The sequence below is a fragment of the Schistocerca serialis genome, chromosome 8, assembly GCF_023864345.2.
Source record: "Schistocerca serialis cubense isolate TAMUIC-IGC-003099 chromosome 8, iqSchSeri2.2, whole genome shotgun sequence".
In the NCBI taxonomy this organism is placed as follows: domain Eukaryota; kingdom Metazoa; phylum Arthropoda; class Insecta; order Orthoptera; family Acrididae; genus Schistocerca; species Schistocerca serialis.
The window spans coordinates 316,799,747-316,809,369 of NC_064645.1; the positions used below are offsets into that span (position 1 = coordinate 316,799,747).

At 38.8% G+C, this 9,623-nt stretch overlaps 1 protein-coding gene across 5 annotated transcripts in view; it reads right to left on the reverse strand.

Moving 5' to 3' along the window:
- Positions 1–8,615, reverse strand: part of LOC126416192 (uncharacterized) — a 206,723-nt gene extending 198,108 nt beyond the window's left edge. For 3 of the 5 annotated variants that reach the window (XM_050083777.1, XM_050083779.1, XM_050083781.1), the window contains exon 1: positions 8,473–8,615. The gene's annotated coding sequence lies outside the window, so the exon portion shown is untranslated. The other 2 variants (XM_050083778.1, XM_050083780.1) reach the window with 2 other exon arrangements.
- Positions 8,616–9,623: the final 1,008 nt, after the last annotated feature.

Genomic DNA, 9,623 nt, shown 5'->3' on the forward strand with positions numbered 1-9,623 from the left:
AATGGCAAGAAAAGCGTTTCTGAAGAAGAGAAATTTGTTAACATCGAGTATTGATTTAAGTGTTAGGAAGTCGTTTCTGAAAGTATTTGTATGGAGTGTAGCCATGTATGGAAGTGAAACATGGACGATAAATAGTTTAGACAGGAAGAGAATAGAAGCTTTCGAAATGTGGTGCTACAGAAGAATGCTGAAGAACAGGTGGGTAGATCATATAACTAATGAGGAGGTATTGAATAGGATTGGGGAAAAGAGAAGTTTGTGGCACAACTTGATTAGAAGAAGGGATCAGTTGGTACGACATGTTCTGAGGCATCAAGGGATCACCAATTTAGTATTGGAGGGCAGCGTGGAGGGTAAAAATCGTAGAGGGAGACCAAGAGATGAATACACTAAACGGATTCAGAAGGATGTAGGTTGCAGTAGGTACTGGGAGATGAAGCAGCTTGCACATGATAGAGTAGCATGGAGAGCTGCATCAAACCAGTCTCAGGACTGAAGACCACAACAACAACAGTGTAGCAAGTTGTCGCACTCTTGAGAAGATCTAGTGCCAAATTTATTGCGCCCTCAGTTCATCTTCCCTTCCAGAAGCGTTACTCATTAGAGAGTAGTAGCTGCATTCAGAGAAGCCTTTGTCAGACTTTGCCCACAACAGTCAACATGAAATGTGTATCTCAGACTGAAAATGTTGAGCATACATGGACAAAATTCAAGAGAAATGTACAGTCATTTCACATACGTGCTGAGCAAAGTTGTGAGGGATAGATATGATTCAACAGTCATGTTAGGAACCTGCCTCAAAAGCAAAGAGAGCTCCACTACTGATTTAAATGTACGCAATGTCTCACAGACAAATAAAAATTAAATGAAACCAGAATTAGCAGAAGGAGAGTCTTGTGTGAAGTGTTCAACAAATTCTAAAATAAAATTCCGTCTATCTGAAAAAACATCCTAACTACCGGTGAATTTGGGTATCCAAAAAGTCTTAAAATGTAGATTTTGTAAATCCACTACTCCAGTGGTAATCAAACTTATAGGGAAGGACAATTGCAATAGATGGAAGTTTGGTGTGGAACTAATTCTAATGTGTGAAAAATTATGGGACTAGGCCATGGTGCTACAAATGCATTGAAGGATACAGATGTGTGGACACTTTTTTTCTTTAGCATGTGTACGATGTATGGCAATTAAATAACGAGACTGCACACCTCTTATTACACAGCTACACAGGAGGTGGTTAGTACTGGAAGGCCACCGACCCTGAACCTTCAAGAGCAGCTACCCTTTGTTTCATTTTTCTGTCTGCTTCAGTTTGCTTCTGAGCCTCAGTTGTATAGGATGTTGTTCTGTAGTAGTGCCGCAAGCATGCTCAATTTAAAAATTGAGCAGTGCATCAACGTCAAATTTCTTGTGAAATTAAAAAAGTCGCCAACGGAATGTTCTCATATGTCAAAAGGAGGTGTTTGGTGATAATACTATATCACATGCGTGAATTTTTGAATGGAAAAAAATGGTTTCCTGAATATCAGGAGAAGGCTGAAGATGACGAATGTCCGGGTAGACCTGCGAGTTCAAGAACAGAAGCAAACATTCAGAAAATGGATGGCACGGGGTCAATCCATTAATTAGAAATACTACAAAGAAGTCCCAATTAAGATGAGGGAAAAAGCAAGGAAGAAAATTTCTGATTTGTGGACGAACAACTAATGGATTCTGCACCAGGACAACATACTAGTCCAGTGCCATATTTGTTAAACAGTTTTCAGCTGTCGAGCAAATCCTTGAGCTCAAACATCCTTCATATTCACAAGATAGGCATCCTGCAACTTATCTATACCCAAAAGTGAAAAGGGCACAGATAAGGACACATTTTCCGCCTACTGATGAGGTAAAAGCAAAAACAGTAGAGTTCTCGAAGATGGTGACACTGGATGACCTACAGCATTGCTCTGAACAATGGAGGACAAACATGCAACAGTGTATAGATACGGGAGGGGAGCACACTGAAGGGGATAAAAGTTGGCTGTAACTTTTTTTTCTCCTTTTGCAATAAATCATGTTTCTGCTACCAGTCACAACATTTACTTGCAACACTGTGTACAAATCTATGCATCCAAATATGTGGAAAAAAACAACAACAAAGCCATCCTGGAAAGTCTGCTTGCAGTAAGAATAAAATTAGGTGGAGGAAACTCAGGGATGTGTACGAATCTCTAAGATGCTCTGTTGGACCGACATCATCCAAATTTAAAGGAAATGTTCGAAATTATGTATCTCGTAGATGAAGCTAACAAACTGCAGAGTATGGGCAAAAAGGCTGATGATAACTGACTTCCCTTATTACGCTGAGAGGTTTGCCAAAATGTTGTCGGCCTTACTGGAAGGATATAGAGTCCAACACAATAGACAAAAATTTTGCACTGGAAAACATTAAAGAAAAGTTGCTAAATGGAAATGTGAACCTCTGCGTCAGGTTGGACAAAGGAAGTGGTGATAATGCCTTAATCACAAATCACTGTAATAAATCACAGCAGAGTTTTTCCAAATACAAACAAGAAATAAAATGTTTCAATTGCTGAAAGTATGGTTACCTACAGTCCAACTGTTCCAAGAGGTAATAACTATAAAGACAGATTCGAAGGGAGCAAACAAGTCATTACTCCGTGCACAAGTTGTGTCAAATTTTAACCAGAATGAGTAGATAATTGATTCTGGAGAACCATCAAGTATTACTTCAAGAAAGGAATGGCTTTAAGATTTTGCACCAAAAAATTACAAACAAAAATTAAGAAGTGTGTTGATAAGGTTGAATTGGTAAATGAAGGGAAAGGAAATGTTATTGTCAAATCCCTGGATCTATCATCATTTAGAAATTTTATTCTTGCACCTGGCTTAGCCACTAACTGGTTGTCAGTTTCTGTCTTGGTCAAGAAAGACATAAATGTTGCTTTTGACAAATATGGATGCACGGAAATGACCTGAGGAAATCTCTGCAAACACCTCGAGACTCTTGCACAAAATGGGGGTGATACACGATTATCAGAGCTCAGCAAGAGAGTTCCCACAGGTTGCACCTCAATTCTCCAACTTCCTACCTGCAAGTGGTGCCCCTATCAAGCCGAGCAACTCAACAGAAGGTTGGGTACACAATCCAAGTGTGAAGCTGAATCAGTGAGCAGACAAGGTTTGGAGGTCAGTTGAAGGCAATGAGAGACCAATACTGAAATTATCACAAGAAAACCCCTTGGCTTTCAATTTCCCCATTCGTACCTCCAAGAGGAACCAGGTTGGGAGAAGCTTCACAAAGAATAAGATGCTGCAAGGAGAAGCACTGCATAGGAACATGGAATGTAAGTTCCAAGCATCAAGGAAAACTAGACACAGTCCAAAAAGAAAGGGAAATGATTAACATCGACATATTAGGACTACGTGAAATGAAGGGCACTGGTAGGGGAGGATTTGCTTTGGATGGCCTTCTGGTATGCTACCTTGGACAAGAGAAAAACAGAAGTAATGGAGTAGCCTTTGAAAATAGTGACAGAATAGTAAAACCTGTAATGGGATGCAAATATAAGAATGACAGAATGATATCTATCAGATTTCAAGGTCAGCCCCTTAAAACCACAGTCATTTGAGTTTATGTGCCAACCACCTGATGCTGAAAAGGAAGTTACTGACCAGTTCTATACAGATTTACAGGAATTACTGCTATAAACACCATAAATATGTCGTCTTCATAGTTGGAGATGGCAAAGCAGAAGTGGGAAATCAAATTGTAGATTGTGTAACAGGAAAAATTGGTCTCAGTACAACAAATGAAGCAGACTCCAAGAATTCTCCCAAGACTCGCTTATTACTAACACACTGTTTCAGCAAAGCAAAAGCTGTTTCATCTTTCAGATGCGACTTAAGACTATACCATCTAATTATTTGGCAGAAGTGCGAAACACATTTAATGCATTAGAGTCTGAAGACAAAGACACACAAGAGCTGTAGGCAGAAGTAGCCAATACTATCAAGGAGGCAGCAGAAAAACACATTAGCAAGAAAAATAATAACAAGAAGACCAGGTAGATATTGGCTGAGGCATTGCAAGTTGTAGAAGAACAAAGAAACACAAACATCAGAGGGGATAGATCAGCAATGTTTAAATTAAATATAGAGTTTCAGACATTAGCTAGAAGAGATAAAAATGTCTTCTTAAACAAACAGTGCAAAGAAGTTGAAGATAACAGAATGGGGAAGACAAGGGATCTTTACAAGAAAATTAGAGACATCGAAGGAAAATTCCACGTGAAAATTGGAATACTGAAAGACAGAAATGGGAAAGATCTAACGGAAGCAGAGGACAATAAGGAAAGGTGGGCAGAATGTGTTTGAGATCTATAAAAGAAAGAACTGCATGCTGACAATGCCATATATGCTACAATTATGTAGTGGATCCCCTTGCACAAAGTTCATGATGTATACACTGAGGGGGAAAAAAAAATCACAACACAAAAAGACAACTAACGTGGAGTAATGAAATTTTGGGGATGCATTTATCTAGGTAACATATTTAGGCAGTTAACACTGCAAGATCACAGGTTTATGTAAGCATTGCATATTTGCAATGGCTTATCTCACACTTACATAAGCCTGTGATGCAACCAGCAGAATACTGAATGCAAGCATGTTGTACAGGTAACGGCTGACACTTTGTGGGCTGGTGTTCCATGCCAGTTGCACTTTGTCAGTCAATACAGGAACAGTTACTGCTGGTTGTGGATGACGCTAGAGTTGTCGTCCGATGATGTCCCACGTGTGCTCGATAGGAGACAGATCTGGTGATTGAGCAGGCCACAGCAACAAATTTACACTCAGTAAAACATGCTGTTTTACAACAGTAGTATGTGAGTGAGTGTTAAGCTGTTGGAAAACACCCCAAGAAATGCTTTTCACGAATGGCAGAAAAACAGTTTGTATCACCAGACTGATGTACAAATTTGTGGTCAGGGAGCATGGGATAACCATGTAGTGCTCCTGCTGTAATTGCACCCCAGACCTCCAGATATAAATCCAGTATGTAGCATGAAGACAGATTGGTTGCAAGACCTCAGCTGGCCTCCTCCTAACCAAAACGCCACCACTGGCACCGAGGCAGAAACAGCTTTCATCATAAAATGCAACAGACCTCCACCCTGCCCTGAAATGAGCTCTCGCTTGACACCAGACCTGCAAATGACAGTGGTTCGTGGTCAGTGGAATGCGTGCTATAGGTTGTCTGGCTTGGGGCTGTCCTCAAAGCAACTGATTTGCAAGTATTTGTTGTGTTACTGTGATGCCAACTACTGCTCAAACTGCTGCTGCAGATGCAATATTATGCACCAGAGACATTGCTGAACAACACAGTCTTCCCTCTTGGTATTGCTACATGGCCATATGGAGTCCTGTCATCTTGTGACTGTACATTCGTATAACCACCACTACAGGCAATTATGCACGGTGCCTACATTCTTGCCAAGTCTTTCTGCAACATCGCAGAAGGGACACCCTGTTTCTCGTAGCCCTATTACACGACCTTGTTCAAACTCTGTGAGGTGTTGATATGGCACCTTTGTCATCTTAAAGGCATTCTTGACTAATCTCGTCCAATCTCAACTAGACAAATAACACTCATGACCATTACAGAATGTATTTAAAGCAAACCTGATTTGCATCCTCATAGTGGCACTACTAGAACCACTCTTATGTGACTGGTGTGAAATTTGAAGGGGGTATCGTCTTTCAGATATAGACAAAGTTCTTTCATTTACGCCGCACAACTCCTTTTTGTGCCATGATTACCCCCCCCCCCCCCCCCCCTCCCAATCAGTAAATACTCATTGAAGACTTATCCATTAGCTGATTGGCCTGCATCCTCTCAAATTACATCACAGTTTTAGTTTTATGATAAAAATGGGTTAAATGTGGCAAAGCGTGTTTAAATATGGTGTGAACCAAAACATTAGGCTATACTATGTGCAATCTGTTGCCACAACTTTCAATTGGTTGTTACATTCATAGACTTCAGCAGCTTGCAACAAAATTATCACTGGCCAACCTAACCTTGATATTGGGCTATGTTACAAATCAGTCTGTTGTGACCATCAAAACTGCAGGGGGGAGGGGGGTATCCTACATCATACTCTAACCCAGGACTTCTCCAGCCATATCAACTAAAAATATACTGTCAGGGGTATAGTTACATGTAAAATATGGTTTTATTCACTTTTTGTTAGTAGCATTATCTGAAACTAAGTTAATCCACAAAAGTGGTCTTCATAGTGGCAAGCTGAGTTACTAAACCATAATGATCTACCTGCACTAACAATTAACATTTAGCTACATTAGTTAATTTGACGTAAAGTTCAACCTGCAAGATGTGTTTCAGGGAAGCAAATTACTCTGATCTTGGTGAATCAACTGCCTGAAGTGGTTTACAGAAGCTGTTCAAAACTGAGACATGAGGAAGGTGATTCAATTCCAGTTCCTTACTGACAAATGTCCATTTGTGCCCAGTTTGATTCTTTTGGGCCGCAACTGTTTCGATGGACACCACCATACATGGAAAGTGAAGCAAGCCTTCAGCAATTTCACATTCTTCCTTTCAGCTGTAATAATTAATCTAAAATGATGATAAAGGTCTACATGCCATAAACTTGTCAGGTTGAGGTGGAAGTAATACTGAACTTGTGGCAAAACATTACAGGAAAGCCTCTAGTTTCCTGTTGCAGAAAGATTGACGTCTAAGTTGACCTGTTGTTGGAATTTCGATAAATTGAGAAGCCAGGAATTCACATAAAGTACATTACTAATGATAGGCTTGTTCTGCCTGATAGCACGACTAAATCAGTCATTTTATGGTTTTATAGGCAACTTACTGAATTGTCCATAAATGATAATGGTAAAAGGATAGAATATGGAATAACAAATAGAGCAGACTTTAAAAACTAAACTATCAAGAATGCTACGTAATTGATAAGGAACCTACAGTAAACTTATTATCAAACAACAAACACACACAAAAAAAGGAAAGTATTGGGTTCAAAGCTAACATCTTGCTGGTAGTGTGGTTATTCAGGACACAGCACTATCTCAGTGGACAAGGGCAGAAATAATGAGCTCATGAGGCATTGGACAACCTGGTCCATATTAAGTCTTACTATGAAAATAAAAACTCTTAAAAAGAATCTATAACAGCCTGTTCATTATTCATTTTTCTCACACGATATTTGGAACATTTGTATGAGCATTTTACAGTGCCGTATCAGTTTTGGTCAGCCAGAAGACATCTTCACAATAAAGGAACATATTTACAAGTGGCTCTTGTTGTGTTAACAACACAATGGGAGCCACCTGCAGCAAACATATTTAGTCTGAAGATAACCACTGTCTGGTCAAAGCTGGTTACAGCACTGTGAAATGCTCATATGACTAAGTAAAAACATAAAAAAACAGAAGAACACAATCACTTAACCTCCATGGACAGTATTCGTTGTACTGAAAAAATTAAGATAGTTACAATAAACATAAAAAAATTCTGCTACTGTGTAAACTATGTGCGAATTAAATCAATATGTTTAGCTGATGTTCAATAATAATAAGCTATCTTTACCCTTCAGTAATTTGGAAAGAAATGGTGCACAAGTGAAAATGGTGGAAATTCTTTGTATGTTGACATAACATCTGTCTTGAGATTTGCAATGGCAGATGACATGTACTGGGGCAAAGGAGGTTGGGTCCTATATCGATGTAACTCGCTAAAATAAGTTGTATTACATCGGAAAACAGGTTACAAAATGGACTACACTCCACGACAGGGCTATCTGAACGAATCTTGTGTTGGAAAGGAACGCGTTAACATAAATATTAGGTGCTCTTGTTCGCAAACTGACATGTACACGATGTACTGGTAAAGTTCCGGAAGTCACAATATATTCACTAGCTACCATAACATATAGGTACAATGAGAATTCTGTATATATTCTCTCGCCGCTTATATCGCGGAAACTATAACGCACGCCAGGGAAAAATGTATGGCACAAGTTTACTAAATCGTACACACGATACTGTGTTAAACGAAGGAAAGTATTGGCACAACAAGTAAACACAAACACTTCCACAAAACTAACAGTTATGGGAATACATAAATTGAACATAAAATGCTGCCGTGCGATTTACCGTTCACGCAAGCAACCAACATGCAGATTACCCAAAGCATGCTTCAGTAGTGTGACAAATGCTCAGAGATAAAGCAGCTCAAAGTAACAAGTGACCCCATGGCAGAAGTCTCCTAAAGCGCGCTTGATTTCTCGTTCAACATACATGTAAAAATCACTGACACTTCTTTTTCACTTTGCTTCTATCCTCCGTTTCCGCCATCCTTCACACGAAGTTGCAATGTATATGCGTAAGTACTATGGACACGCGAATAACATATGCATTATTTACCAATATGAACACAACTGCGCCTTGAGTCTGTTTACACGCGCACAAAACTGCTCTCTTTTAATTCAAACATCGCTTCTAATTGATACGCCAGGTTCGAACAAGATGACTGGCGTGTGGTTTATGTAGTATTCAATTTCTGTGCCCTCGATTTCGCGGTGATATCAAACTCTTCTGACTATCGATTTTACATTTTACTGTCATCGCAGTGTCAGTTTTTAATCGCAAAAGGTGTTCAAAGTACGTCATAATATTTCTCCCATTGAAACATTAAAATCGAAGGCAATACAAACACTGAGGTACAAAAATCGAAAACACTTGTAACGTAATAAAATTTTTGATTTGCGATGATATACGCATTACTGTATAAATACTGTGTTACTGCTGAATATGTATATACAATACAATGCGTTTGCTCTTCAGCATACGCGTTTCGTTTTGTTGAACCAAGATAACGCCAATGGTGACGTTTCCCAGCGTGGATCAACAGAATTAATACACACGATGTGAACAACATGTCAGAAAAGTGCATAATACAGTTAAGTGTAGTGCTCAAGTAGAAAAACATGGGCAAGAAAATCAATGTCAAAATGACTATTCCTGTGATACGTTCACATAGGAAACATCAAAAATTAATCGTCAGTAGACACACTGAAATGAAACGTGCATAATGATGGAAAAGCACATTCAGCAGTTCGTTATTTAATAAATTGTTTCACTGCATATTTGCAAGATTAGCACTAATAATGTGGAATGGGTCAATTTTCGGAGTAATTACACATTTATATTTAAGTGTGGCTGCATACTGAAATGTGTGCACAGAAAAGGAAAGAATGTGTAGTTTAACAAAAAGAAACAAGTATTTGTAATTGTATCTTCATTGGTCCTATTGATTGTGTGTTGCACATGATACACAGTATAATATTGAAAAAGTCAATTCTGCAATTATGGAGTGTGTGACACTATAAGTAATGTGATTTGAAATGATGGGATGACATAAAAGTATAAAATGATAACACCATCAATTTAATAAAAACTGTGCCTTCTTTAATAAAATTAAACAATGTTCATTTACATGATATAAAAATTACCATTTTACTGAGTAAGATGGAAAAATAATCGTACAGTATTGGTACCAAACATATAACTTTTGA